Source organism: Cavia porcellus, unplaced genomic scaffold (assembly GCF_034190915.1).
Source record: "Cavia porcellus strain 051 isolate PalLab524CR breed Dunkin Hartley unplaced genomic scaffold, mCavPor4.1 scaffold_4, whole genome shotgun sequence".
In the NCBI taxonomy this organism is placed as follows: Eukaryota; Metazoa; Chordata; class Mammalia; order Rodentia; family Caviidae; genus Cavia; species Cavia porcellus.
In genome coordinates this window covers 57481636-57495579 of record NW_026947487.1, presented here as the reverse complement: position 1 = coordinate 57495579, position 13944 = coordinate 57481636, and the positions used below count along the sequence as shown (strand labels likewise).

The 13944-nt window shown below is 47.3% G+C and overlaps 1 long non-coding RNA gene across 1 annotated transcript; it reads left to right on the top strand.

Moving 5' to 3' along the window:
• The first annotated feature begins 6301 nt into the window (after positions 1-6301).
• On the top strand, positions 6302-8550 carry LOC134475602 (uncharacterized). The gene is made up of 3 exons (XR_010046784.1): positions 6302-6511; positions 7208-7310; positions 8244-8550. It is a non-coding gene; the product is annotated as an uncharacterized LOC134475602 (long non-coding RNA).
• Positions 8551-13944: the final 5394 nt, after the last annotated feature.

Below are 13944 nucleotides of genomic sequence, written 5' to 3'. Positions count from 1 at the left end.
ATCCTTAAGCTCTAGTTTGAGGACTCCTATTTCTGAGACCATCTTTTGTGACCTGGAGAAGCTCTGGGCAGGAGAGAGACCCTTCAAAGTCTCCCACCTTCCTTTCCCAAGGTGACCTTGGCCTCAAATGGACAGTCTGTCTTGTTCTACCTGTGATGGAAGGTGGTTATTAACAAAAGTGGGACTTGCCGCTGATTACCTTTCCTACCCCATTAATTTTCATTTTCCCTCAGTCCTTTGAGGCAGGCTGTGGGTCGAGGCAGTGGGAACTGGTTTGTGTATGTTACCCTGCAATACCTCCTGTGTGTTCTGCTGTGTTTTGGCTACACATCCATGTTTGCTTGTGTCTGCCAGTTCTCCTCATTCTCTTACAAAACCCAGAGTTCTTGGCTTCAGCCCCTCAGCCAGGAAAACTGTGAAAGCACAGGTAGGGAAGGAGCTCCGTTGCATATGGGCTGAGGGTTCCTGCCGGAAGAAAGAGCTTAGCCATATGAGACATTACAGAGGCCCCGATCTGAGCAGTAGGTTGGGCTGGCTTGTTTTTGGCTCAAGTGTAGGTGGTCCACAAGGTGACATATCATCTGCCCCCAGAAATGGCTCATGGCACTGACCTTGTACCTAGGGGGCGTGCACTAACTGCAGATCCTAAATGCAGTCTCCAGAGACTTTGTTCCTGCTCCTCTCAGAGGGGTCAGGCTGGAGTATTTTGCATTTTTTTTTTTTTTTTTTTGTCTTTTTCATTTTTATCGGTACCGGGGATTGAACTCACGACTGCCTGATTGCAAGGCAGGCGCTTATGCCGCTGAGCTAAATCTCCAGCCACTAGGCTGGAGTATTTTGAAGAAGTGTCTCAGGTGGCTCAAAAATGCATCCAAGGCTGAAAACTACTGCTTCTCTCCTTTTGAGTAAGCAAGTGCATGACTTATTAACTGTGTTTGCAAACTGCTGTTTTAAGTACTGCACCTAGGAAGCTAAGGGGAGTGAACTCCTAATGGTGAGATACAGGGAAAGTAGAAGTGTGTTGGGGCAGAGTAGTGGTGATGTGCTTATCTCTTGAATGGCAGAAATTCCCCTGCAACTTGCCATGCAAACCCTGTTTGCTGTAATTTGCGCTGTTGCCTGTCTTTAGAGAGGGATTGTCCTGCTATGGATTAAACTTGAGCTTTTCCCCCTTTTTCACTTGGAGTAGTCGAGACAGGAAGAGGCAATTTTCTTAGACTCAGGGAGAGTAGCATCCTTGGAAAGGTAGGAGCGTAAATAGTCCATTTCCGGTGGAGTGTAGCTCAGTGGTAGAGTAGTTGCTTGTATTCCATCCCCAGAAGACTGTTGAGTTGTCCTGAGAAAGGAAGCAGTGCCAGGTGAAAGTGGGCAGTCACCGTGGGGTTAGGAGGTGGTGGTCCCAGTCTGGGGGTGGTGGAAAAGCCCTCGGGCCTTGGGTCATGCTAGAAAAGCCAAGTGCTCAGAGCCTGCCCAGTGGGCTCCACCTGGCTGGCATCCAATGGACCCAAGGAGCCTGTATGTCTCCCAATGGCCCTGAGCTGGGATGCTTTTTCTGCCAAGCTCTTCCTGAATAGAAGTTGAAGAAATGTCTCTGGTTATGGCTTGAGTCCCTCATCTTTAAGATACATCTTCAAAGTATGTGGTGAAAGTCAATTTTAGCTTTTCTTTCCTGGCCTTGCTGAGACGACACATTCTCTGTGACTGGCACCTAGGACCGCCATGTCCCATCTCCTGGGGGCTGCAGAGGGTAGCAGGGAGCTGGCAGGGAGCTTCACAGATCTGGGCACATCTGGGCGTCAGGGACTGGTGCTTGGGCAGTTGGGATCCAGAAGACACAGGCTTGCTTCTTCCTTCAGTGCGCTGATGCTGGAGACCATCAGGAGCAAGAAGATAGTCCCCACCTGATGGTCTTCTGGCCGGCCGCCCTCAACCAAGTGTCTCTCTGTAGTCCCTTGGGCGGCATCAGATCTCTTTTGACTGGCAGCATCTTCACACATGACGCTCTCCACTGGACACTTTCCCCTTCAGCCACCCTCACCTTAGCTTAAATATTACCCTCAGGGGGTCCTCGGTGGCAGCTGTGTGTGTGTCCCTCTCTGGACCCTGTGCCTCACTTCCCTTTGTGCCCCACATGTTTTCTACCTGACCTGCATCCGGTTTGTACTTACAGAGGTGCACGTTTGAGTCTTCCCTCTGCCTCCTCCTCTCACAGGCTTGCCAATTTCACAAGGACAGAAATTGAAGCTACTCCGCACCCACGGGGTCCCCAGATCCTAGCACTAGGCTCACATACACTTTGGCTGTCAGGCAGTGATTATGAAATAAATGGATGAGTAGTGGGAACCACTAAAGGAAAAATTCAAACATTAAAGTGCTAGAATACTGGAAATGAGGAATTTATAGCTGTGGGGAAGAGTTTTAATTATGTGGGGTATTAGAAACAGTAAACTAATGCTGAGGAGCAAATAACAGAAATCTACTGTGTGGATATGCATGTGTGCTCTCTGTTTTACTGGGCATCATATTCTAAACATTATGAAAATTAATCTCATTCAATATTAGCCCCATTTTAGAGATGGAGAGAGTTGAGGTGCAGCTTGGTTAAGTAGTTTGATCAAGGTCACAGAGTTACTAAATAGCAAGGCTAGGATTTGAATTCTGCTGGTCTGTGATTCCAGAGTTCTCTCTCCCAACATAGCACAATATGGAAATCAGCTCAGAATGTCTGACACTAGAGAGCATTTCATTCCTAGGGGCCATTGTTTTGGAGGCTGCTTTGAGGGGTTTGGGGATCAGAGAAGCCCCTCAGGGACACTCCCAAGCAAGGCTGGGAAGAACTGATAGAGGGAATGGGGAGACCCAGGGAGGGGTGGAGACCCTGTAGCAGACCCCCAGGGCCGTTCCATACAGGGCTCCAGAAGCTTCAGGCCAAGCCTCCCTCCCTAGGTGGACAGACACCTGCCGACTGCAAGTGATGTAACAATCCACATGGGACTTAGGTGAGGCCTCCTAAGTGCATGAGATCACAGCTGGCTGACAGCTATATGAAAGCAGATCAGGACACAGCAGGAGCAGAGGTGGGGTGTGTGTCTGGAGGGGAGGTGAGGTGGTGATGGTGGCTCACAATTATGCAGGTAGAGGAAATGACTTTAAGTGGGAGGAGTCTCTCAGCCAAGTGGGCGGAGCCAGGACTTGGTGGGGCGGTGCCTCACCACGAGAGAGGAGGGGCTGCTGGAGAGCCAGCCTGTGGTGGGCAGGGAACAGTGGAATGTACACGGAGGAGATGAGACTCTGAAGAAAGTACGTGGTGCTATGGTAGAAAAGGATGGAGGGAGGTGGAGAGAAAACACGGGAAGCGACATTGGGAGGAAGACAGGGAGGGCTTCTTTGAAGATGTGGCATACGTCTAAGGGAGGGTGAGATGGTTATCAATAGATACATACTTTTAGATTATACATAGTAGATCACGTGCATGTTACATGTACATTACATTGTCAGCCACAGGGAAAGTGTCAAGGGCAGTTCAAGCAGAGAGAACAACCTTGGTAAAGGCCCTGGGGTCGGAGTAAGCTTGTGTGGGGGCACAGAAAGAAGAACATATTGTCGGCATAGCTCAGTGGAAGGACACAGCTGGGCCACCTCCTGCAGAGCCTGGTGGTTCCAAGGACAAAGGCAAAGGTGACTGAAGACACGGTGGATCATTTTTAAAAGATCACTTGATTGTCCCATGAGGAATTAACTGGGGTGGGCAAGAGTGGAAGAAACAGGGGATGACCAGGACGCTCCCTGAGGATCCCAGAGTCAGCCATGTTGAGGTGACACAGGTTTGGTGGCAGCAATGGGAGAATGGTAGATTAGGAGTCCACTTAGTATTAGAGTAGCAGGGTGTGCAGGAGCCTCTCCTGCAGTGGTGGTATCCACTGGCACCCTTCAGGGTGGCCACCTCCCCTCTCTCTTTAGCGTCCACAGGCCCAGAGCCATAGGCCTGGCAGTCTGGGAGTTGGCAGCGCAGCCTTTGTGTTCAGTCTGATCTGCTCCCTGTGATTAAATTGATCCACATGTAACTGATGTCGCTCTTCGCCAGCCTGAAAACTGGACCCACATTCATGGGATAGCGTTTTCTGCCGCACAAAGTCCTTCCCTGCTCTCCTCCCAGACCCAGAGATGGCAGGGTGGGGGGCAACATCACCACTGCCCAGGCACAACAAGAAAAATCTTGGGCCCTGTAATTTTTATAATTTCTGGAGGGTGTCAGGCAGGGTTTTCAAAGCAACACAAGTGGCTGGAACATAGCCCTGAATTTGAGATGGTGTGGCCATTATCCTATTCAAATCACAAACAAATAAATCATCCTTTCTCACCATCCCCATTAGTCGCAGGGGAAATTAGAAAAGCTTGCATATTCACTGTGGCCGGGCTCTGTCAAGTTGGAAATGCTTATGATAATCGGGATGCAGCATCAATGTGAAGTTGCGGAGTGTGTAAATAACCAATTATGAGGTTTTTAAAAGAAAGGCTTGTTTGGTTCTGAGAGACAGATTCTCCCCAGTGGAACTCGCTTTTGCCTTTGCACGATATGGATGTAATTTAAAGTATCCCTGAGTGTTCTCTGTGCACTATTTATTTAAGGTATTTTATACAAGAATAAACTGTATCGAGATGAAGGCAGGGCAGATTGAGAGGGGCTCTGCCTGGCCAGAGTGGTATTGATTACGACTGTAGAAGATTGTGGTGTCAGGTCACCTTCTCACCATTGATTGTTGATTGCTCTATAACACCACTTCCCCACTGCCAGTCACAGACACATTAATTGTGGGGACAAATTTAATCACTGGTCACTTGCAGGATGGCTGTGATTCCAGGTCATTTTTTAGAAGATGTGGAGAGGAAAATTGTGAGACAAGCCGGCTGGTACGGAACCACCGTGAGTCGCCGTCTTTTAATGAGCAGAGTTGCAGGGATGGTTAATTTTCTCTGATTATGCTACGGTGCTGCCTGGCTGCTGAGCGGGGCTGAAGAACATAGACTGACTCAACTGCTAGGAAAAATTTCCTGTCTTTGTCAAAAATGGGCTGCCCTTGACCTTCTGGGGCTGAAAGTTCAGAAACTACAACAGCCTTGCACATTAGCTACCTGCACTAATCATAGCAGGGGCCAGGCCAGCAATTACCGCTGTGGTTGCTATTAATTTCATCATTTTGGGGGAAAAAATGAGCAGACTGGTTAAATACTTTTAGACTGCAAAGATTTTAATCTAACTAACTAATGGAAATTGAATCCTTAACTAACTGTGGGAAGTAGAGGTTTTAAATGCCCACCAGTTCAGATATTCTTACTGTATTGGAAACAGTTTCCATAGTATAGTTTTTCTTTTTTGTAAGTATTTTGGTGGCAGGTATTGAGAATGAATGGAGCATATAAAATCCCTGCCTTCACAGGATTTGTATTTCTGGAAAGGACATTAGTTTTGTTTGTTTTTTGGTACTGGGGATTGAACTCACAACCTTATGCTTGCCAAGCAGGTGCTTATGCCACTGAGCTAAACCCTCAGCCCCCAGGATATTAGTTTTCAAGTAACGGTTTTCTGAATTGTTAAAATATGAACCCAGGCTCAACCCCCTGAATTTCTGACCCAGTAGGTCTACAGGAGTTTGCATTCCTAATGCATCCTCAGATGTTGCTAATGCTGTTGGATCAGGGAACTTGACTTTGAAGTTGACCACTGTGGTTCTCAAATCAGGTTGCACATTAGAATCTCTTTTCAGCTGGGTGTAGTAGTGCCTACCTGTAATGCTAGCACTCTAGGACACTGAGGCAGGAAGGTTGCAAGTTCAAGGCCAACCGGGGCAATTTATTATGTGACACTTAGTCTCAAAACAATGAGTGAAAATAGGGGGCTGGAAACACAGCTCAGTGGGAAGTCCCTGAGTTTAATCCTCAGTACTGTTAAAAAAAATCACATTTTGAAAAATACCAATGTCTGGAGGGCACCTCATTGATCTGAGTTGGGTCTGGGTCTTGGTGGTTTTCTAAGGAGCACCCCAAGTGATTGTGTCAGGCTGCCGGATTCAAGACCCCTTTCCTGAATCTGCACGGGAAGAATGGAGGATGGAAGCGTTTAGTACAGACGCTAAGAGCCTGACAGCTGGTGTTTGGCACTCCGCTCTGCTCGCGGCACTGACAAATTCATTAATCTTCCTGCACCTTGTGTCCTCATCTATAATGATAAGAATATCTAACTCAGAGTGGAGTGAGGATCAAGTGAGGTTAGACAGATGCCTGGCGAGCCGCAGCCCTGGGTACAAGCTCGCTTTCAGCGTTGTTCTGAGAGTGGTGTATGTGGTGGGGATTGGCCCATTTTAATTTAATTGCTTGGTATATTTCCAGCTAAATTCCTTGCCTGTTAAGATACCGGCAGAGGTTTACTCGGCTTTCTGAGACCTACCATTTGCCATCTGGAGGAATCCTTACCGCCTCTCTTCTCTTTCCTCATTCAAACACCAATAACCAGGTCAGTAGCCTCCTCCTGCAGCCCCAACTTCTTAGCAAAAGTTTCTTGTTTGCAGCTGTGGAAACATTCGTCATTCGGTGTAACTAAGTGCAGCACCCCACCCTGGGACGTGTCTAATACACAGGCTGGTGGGGCGGTGCCAGCAATGCAAATGGTACCCGAGAATAATTCCCCAAGTGAGCAGCAGGCACGTAGGGCAAGCTGGAGGAGGCCAGAGGAGCCATTTTGAAACATTTGATTGGCAGTCAAGTTTACTGCTCGTTCCATAGCCCTCTCATGACCCTCTGTGGTTTGTGCTGTGTGTATTTAAAAAAATAAAATTCTTCATCTTCAGATGGGAGTGCGGGGAAGTGTTGGGAGGGGCAGTAAGTGGAAGAAGGAGACTGTGTGTGCATGGGTGAGTCTGCACGAAGTGTGTAAAGTGGTGAATGAGGTGCAAAGCAGTGCAGGAAGGCCCTGGGCTGGTGAAGGAAGGTGGATTGGCATGAATCTGGGGCTCCCAGGGAGAGCGTGGGGAAAAAGATTAGCCCTGTTAGGCCTCATATAAGCTAAATATATATGCGGCAAACACCCTGACCAGCAATCCGGATGAATCTCAGGCTGTGGAAGACAGGGAAGTGTTTACAAGGTCAGCTGCCTAAGAAGCTCTTTTAAAACAGACCATCTTGCCTTTCACTCCCCGTGGGTTACCCACAGCTGAGGTCAGCTAATCTTCCCATGGAGAACGCCAGCTTGGGGTCAGGAACAACTCTGCACTTGAGTCCTGCCTGCCACCTCTTGCCAGGTTATGTGTCATTGGGTAAGTGCTTTGCCCTGTTAACTTTGTTTCCTTATCTGGGAAATGGGTATAGGAATAGTATGACAGGGCAGGATTATCACAAAGATTTAAGGAGGCTATGCTTGAAAAGAACTTCACATATCACCTGGTACATGGTAGCTGCTCACCTTCATCCATCTAAGAGTGACTGATTCTTCGAACCTTGCTGGGCATTTGACCCTTCTTCAGGAATTGAGCACACAAGGCTGAACAAGGCAGGCAACACACCGACCCTCAGAAGGGTTATATCCTTGTATGGAGAGGCTGAGTAAACAACCTAAATGAACACAGATGCTATATTGATCATCAAAACAGGATGTCAAAGAAAGTGATGGAGGCCATTCCCACGGGGTCACCACGAGGAGGGGACGTGAAAGCTGAGCTCTGTAAAATGCAGAAACGGCCCTACAAATATCTGAAGCAACAATATCCCAGACAAAGGGAACAGCATGTGCAAAGGCCCTGAGTCTGGAGTGTGCAAGAAAGTGGCCAGGGTGGCTGCAGCAGAAAAGACCTCAGGGGGGCTGGGGATTTAGCTCAGTGGCATAAGTGCCTGCCTTGCAAGCAGGCAGTCGTGAGTTCGATCCCTGGTACCGATAAAAAGGAAGAAGAAGAAAAGACCTCAGGGAGATGGAGAGGCAGAAATCAGTCCAAAGGAGAGGGGACCAACTGATGTAGGGCTTGTGGGTTCTGAAAGGGCTTTCAATGCTCTGAGTGAGGTAAGAAGCCCTTGGAGGGCTTGAGCAGGTGAGACCATGACTTGTTTGAATTCTTTCTTTTCTCTTCCTCCTCCTCTTCCTCCTCCTCTTCCTCCTCCTCTTTTTCTTCTTCTTTATTTTTTTGATTTCTATTTTGAGACAATCCCTGAGGTTGCTATGGACCTGGCAGCAGTGTTTTGTCCACTTCTGCTTGCAGAGAACAATGCACCTGATGTGATCCCTCTTCACCTACTGCAGCAGCTGGAGAATTACTTGGATCTTCCTGGTTATGCATCATCCTGGCTCAGTGAAACCAGCTGAGATGCAAGAGAAGGGGGAGATCCTGCTGGTTTATAGTTCCCCAAGTCTCCACTTTGCCCTGGGGAAGTGGGACACCAGCCTTCAGATACCCTGAGTAGGAAGCAGCTCCTGGAATGGGTAGATTTTCCTGGATATGGTGCTGGGTGGCTTCCAGGGGTTTTTCTGGACCACTTCTGTTCTTGGAAATAAACATTTCACCAACATGTGTAGGAAATATGCACACTGTGCCTGATGCCCAGATGCCTGGCCAACCGTTAGGAAGTTGCTTGGCATTTTTATGGCCATCTTGTTGAGTCCATCTGCTTTGGATACCAGAGGAGCAGAGCCCAGATGTGTGACTGGCTCTGCCCTGCAGCTCTCTGGCCCTCTTGAAGTCTTGGGTCTATCTGAAAGCCATGGGCCTTTGCAGTAAAAAGGAATTACGGAGGTACCAGGAGGAAGTATGGCTATGCAGAAAGCATCTCTTGCTCTACCTGGGCAGCACCAAACCCCACTGGTAGATTGTCAGGCATAGATTGATTGAGGTAGGGTTCTAGGAGCCCCCACCCTCCAGCTTCCTGCCTCATGCAACCAGAGAATTAGCTCCTCAATTACAAAAAATTTCTCTTCCTCATCTGCTCTCATCTCTAAGCCCTCAGCTTGAAGAAATCACTCCTTATTCTGTGCCTTCTCTAGCCCATCTTTGTATGCCTTCGATTTTTATAGCCAACCATTTTGTACGTGAACTAAGTACTAAATAAGCATTATCACCGCTTTGTGCACGGTACACCACAGAGGCATAAATCCCACATTAACCTCATCCTAAAGAGCGGCTGAATGCATTTTAATAAATGTCCCAAATGGTTTCAGTGCCTAGTAGCCAAACAGCATAAAAAATGCACACGCATTACAGGATGTTATGAACCTTTCTATCAAAAGTAATAATAAACAGACTGCTTGTTGGATTTGGTGATTGGGTTACATTTTTAAACAGTGTATTGAGAGACAAATCAAAGTAGAACTGGGATGATTATGTGATATGATCCAGTGGGGCCCAGCAATTTTCAGGGGTTTGCCTGAGCAGGTAGACATCTTTCTTGCCTATCCACACATTTTTATTCTAAGCTCCTATTCTATTGGTTTCAAGAGAAATGAGCAAATTAAGAAATCTTTGCTGCACTCAGATATTTAATATAAGCAGCCAGATAAAGGCAGAGACGCACATCATTTGTCAGCTGAATAAAAATTCAGATGAGGTATTTTCCTGATGCTGTGCCAGGCACCATTAGGAGAGCATTTTATTTTCATGTGTTAGTGACGGCATGCTGTTGGGGCCAAACTTCATCCGACTACAAGGTGTTACTTGATGTCAGGCACAGTGTAGCTTTCCATCTTGGGCAGCACATCCCAGATGCTATGGTCCCACGACCAGCATGCCTTTTCCTTCCCTATATGGAATTTCCACTCTGAAAATTTCAGAAGTTAATTAGCTGTTTTGGTTATCAACCCAGAGTAGATAAAATATCATGCCGGTGGCCATTTTGGATGTGCAGATGTTTTGGTTTGGGCACATCTGTAGGCAATCACTGTGTTCTGGGCAGGAACGGTGTTTTATTATGGGATTATATGTGTAATCTTGGATAAATAGTAGAAATTGGAGTACTTCAGTTGGAAGACTTGTTTTCTCTCCCAGAAAGCAGTGTAAATAGCAAACCGGAGACTATTCGCTCGTTATTGGCACAATAATCTAACTTGCCAGTCTTCTCCCTTCGGGCTGGACCTTGGAGGTCAGTGTAAGAGCCTGGCAAGCGCAATGCTGTGGGGTGTCAAGCCGGGCCTCGGGGCCAACAGTGTGGGCCTCTACTAAGTTCTAGCAACAGCCCTAAGCCCGTTGGCCTCCCCAGCTCCCGCCCCAGGGGAGGGTAAGAAGGAGGCTGGTATTTCCTAGCTCACCACCAGGGGACGGGAACTGTGTCTCGGTGCCTTCTTGCATTTGGAAGGCCAAATCTCTTCCCACCAAGTGTGAGGAATGCCGCCATTCTGAGGTGGCGTGGGGCGGTCCAGCCTGGTACCAATCCTTTACTCCAATTCTGGTAATACACATAATGATGTTACTTCGTTTTGTTTTACATCTCCAAAACAGATGTACCAAATCCCTGTAAACTGATCTATGGTAATGCACTTAATTTTAATCTTCAATGTTAAAAGTAAGAACTGATCGCTTAAAGCAGAAACACGTGTCACTTCAGCAGAAGTTGGCACGGGGTGCAGCGTACCCCCACGCCACTTAACTGCTTTGGCTCTGCCAATGCTTTCTCTCAGTTTTTGTCCTCCTCCTTCTTCTCTACATGAGGCTTTTCTCGTGGAGTCCCTCAGCTGCCAAATGTCCCCTTTTCTGCTTTGGGTGTTTCCCAGCACTGCTTAGCTCTAGCTTTGGGGTACAATGAATAGACTTTGCAAAGCACATACCCACTCTGGTTTGAAAAACTGGAAGAAGACATGGCATAGTCATGTTAGATTGTGGGGGACCAGCTAAAACCCAGTGAAACATGAGTGCTCTGTGACCCAGGCACTGAATTTTAAATCAAACTTTTGTGATAATTACCAGACATCTTTATGTGTGAAGAAGGACTCCGATAAAAATCTCTGAAGTTTTATTTCTAGAAACTCAGTTGTAGCTTCTTGGTAGTGAAACTGAGCCCATACACAGGCCAACATGGTTGGCAGTTGGTAAAGTCAGTCTAGAAACCACAGGGAATTCTTTGGAGTTAAAAATTGAGACAAGCCCCATGGATGCTTCAGAGAAGCCTGAAGTGATGGGACTCAGGGTGCTCATTCTTTCTTTGTACAAGGTCTCAGGCTCCAATAATTCACTCACTATTGTTAGTTAGGATGAATGACCTTGGATCTTTAAACTTTAAAGTCAAAGAGCCATAGGCAAGTGGATTTTTTTTAAGGAGGACTTTTTTGCAGCAAGTTGTGTGTAGGGTGGGTATAGTCATTAGCTACTATGGCGACCTCTTGGGAACAAGTACTCATATCTATAGATAATCCAGTTGGGCAGAAGGTAAAAATTATTATCAGTGATAAAAACAAGACCTGAGTTTAGAAAGACTGGTTGCAGTGGGGGGCAGGAATGCCTCATATGGGGCCCTCTGTGTCAGATGGGAGGCTGAGGCTGGAGGACAGCAGTGGCCAGGTCATGAGAGTCTGTGCTAGAGAGTTGTAGACTTCAACCTGAAGTCTGTGGCAAGCCTCCAAAGGACTGGTGTTATTTGATTTGTGACTTAATAATGTCTCATTGACAGCTCTGCAGGCAGGAGTAAAGTGACAGAGACCAAGGAAGAGACCCTGGTTGGTTCCTTTCAGTGCTGACATTTCTTTCTTTGCTTAACTGCCAAAACCAGTGACACTGCAGGAGTGTCTCCTCCTGGGTCTGTCTCCTTCCTTTTCTCCTACTCTTCCCTTTCCATTCAGAATTCAAATATCCCCCTCTCCTTCTTGGCCATCTTGGTCAAAAGTGGAAAGAGCCCTTTCCTTCAAGTAACGAAACCCATCAGAGGAAAATGCTGAAGGCCAATGTCAGCCAAGTTCTTGGGAGCGCTCTTGACAACAGATCGCTGGCCCCCACCCTAGGGCCTGAAAACAAGGATTTCTAATACATTCTGAGGTGCCGCAGGTCCAGGGATCACTTGGCAAGTGGAAGGGACAAGACTCTTGGTGTCTTCAGCTCCTTTTCCTTTGTCTTCCATGGTGAGATCCAGAGCCAGCCCAACATGGACATGTGGATGGCCTCGTGGGGATGTTTTCCTGAGGGGTTTCAGAAAGGCCAGGCAGAGCAAGTGTCCCATGGGCTGGGCCTGGGAGAACCGTGGTCCTTCTCTTGGGGACAGATTTATCTGTGGTATAGCCTTACATCGAGGCCCTATCCTTCATCCAAAAACAACAGGGCAAGCAAGAATTCAATTTGGCAGGGGCGCTTTCTGTTTAAGCATACTTTCTCTTAATTGAATCACCCTCGCTAGGGCCTTCCAGACGTTTGGATGTACGTTTTTAGAAATTCAGCTTATTTTCTCAGATATTTTCATTCTTGAACATCTGGTGGGGGATGGAGGCTAAGAGGTGGAGACAGACGGAGTCAGATGGAGATTATTCAACTAGGGACAGGAATGCAGATGGAAGGATTTTTGAAAGATACAAAAACAGAATTGTGGGAAAGATGCATGTTCTGCAGCCAGACTCACCAGGGTGGAACTCTGGTGCTCACTGATTTTGTGTGGCCCTGAGCAAGTGAACTGCTCAGGGCCTTCTAACCCTCAGTCTCTTCATCTGGAAAATGGGCAACCATAATTATCCTGCAGAGGTGCCACCAATATCAGGCACAGATTGGAACTTGGTAGCTTCTCAATCAATATCATCTATTATCCTAATGTTGTTGTCATTATTTTGCTCATTATTTTAATATTTACGCACCCAGCCTTAATATCTGTTCATGTTACAGAGTACTAACAAAGTAAACACACCACAAGAGTCACACTTTTTTCTCTTTAAAAAATACGAGCCAGCAGGCTCCTTCAGTAGTGAGAAACAGCGTTTGATTTTGCTCTTCAAGGGTGTTTGAGAATTTTAGTTTAGTTTAGTTAGGCATTTTAATGTTGATTATCACATTGTGAACAGCTGTTGGCATTCAGTAAGTAGAGGCCACAGGTTCTGCTAGTCATCCTACACTGGGTAGGACAGCCGGGGTACGAAAAATTTATCCAGCCCAAAATGTCCATAGTGCTGTTGTTGAGAAGCCCTGGCTGTTTGCTTAGGGTTCTAAGATTTGAAAGAAAAAACCCAATTTATTTGTATTAAGCATTTTCTATGTGCCAGGTATTGGGTTTGTGGTCTGACATATTTAACCCTTATAGCAACCCGCGCTGTGACTGGGAGCAGAAGAGAAGCCGGCTACCCCAAAGACAGAGGCGATTTAGGCACAGGCTCATTGTGAAGAAGCTGTCCTGTACTTTGTGTTCCTTCCATCACCACCATTGGTGGGTCTGTGCTGACCAGGCTCTATTCTAGGCAGCAGGAATGGAGTGATAGCAAGGTGAAAAGCGTCCTAGTTCCAATCCAGTGGAACAAGGCGGAGCTGATCAGAAAGCCATGTGGTGACAACTACGGAGAACCAACAATTAATACCGTGAGAAGGAACATGGGTGGCCAGGCCTGACCAGAGTATGCAGAAGTGTGCAGGGAAGGCCACTGTGCAGGAGAACTGTCCCAGCAAAGCGAGACGGGCGTGAGCGACCTCTCTATGCTGTTTTCCTAACAGCACTGTCAGAGCCCCCAGCAACCGTGGCTCGGTCTGCATAGGGCAAAGTGTGTTTGAAGGACTTCTCTGCAGCAAGGCAGACCGGTGGCTACCAGCTGGGGACCTCCAGGTAGAATACGTAGCCTTGCTCAGCCTCAGTTTCCCTGTCTTGGCCAAAGGATGGTTGAGATGAATGCAGTAATCATACCTGGGGCTCATCAGCATTGGATATCTGCTCCCTACCTGCCTGGGGCTCACCTCATTTCACCCTCTACACTCCGCCATGAGATCAGCATCACCATCCAGGGCCAAGATGAGGGTG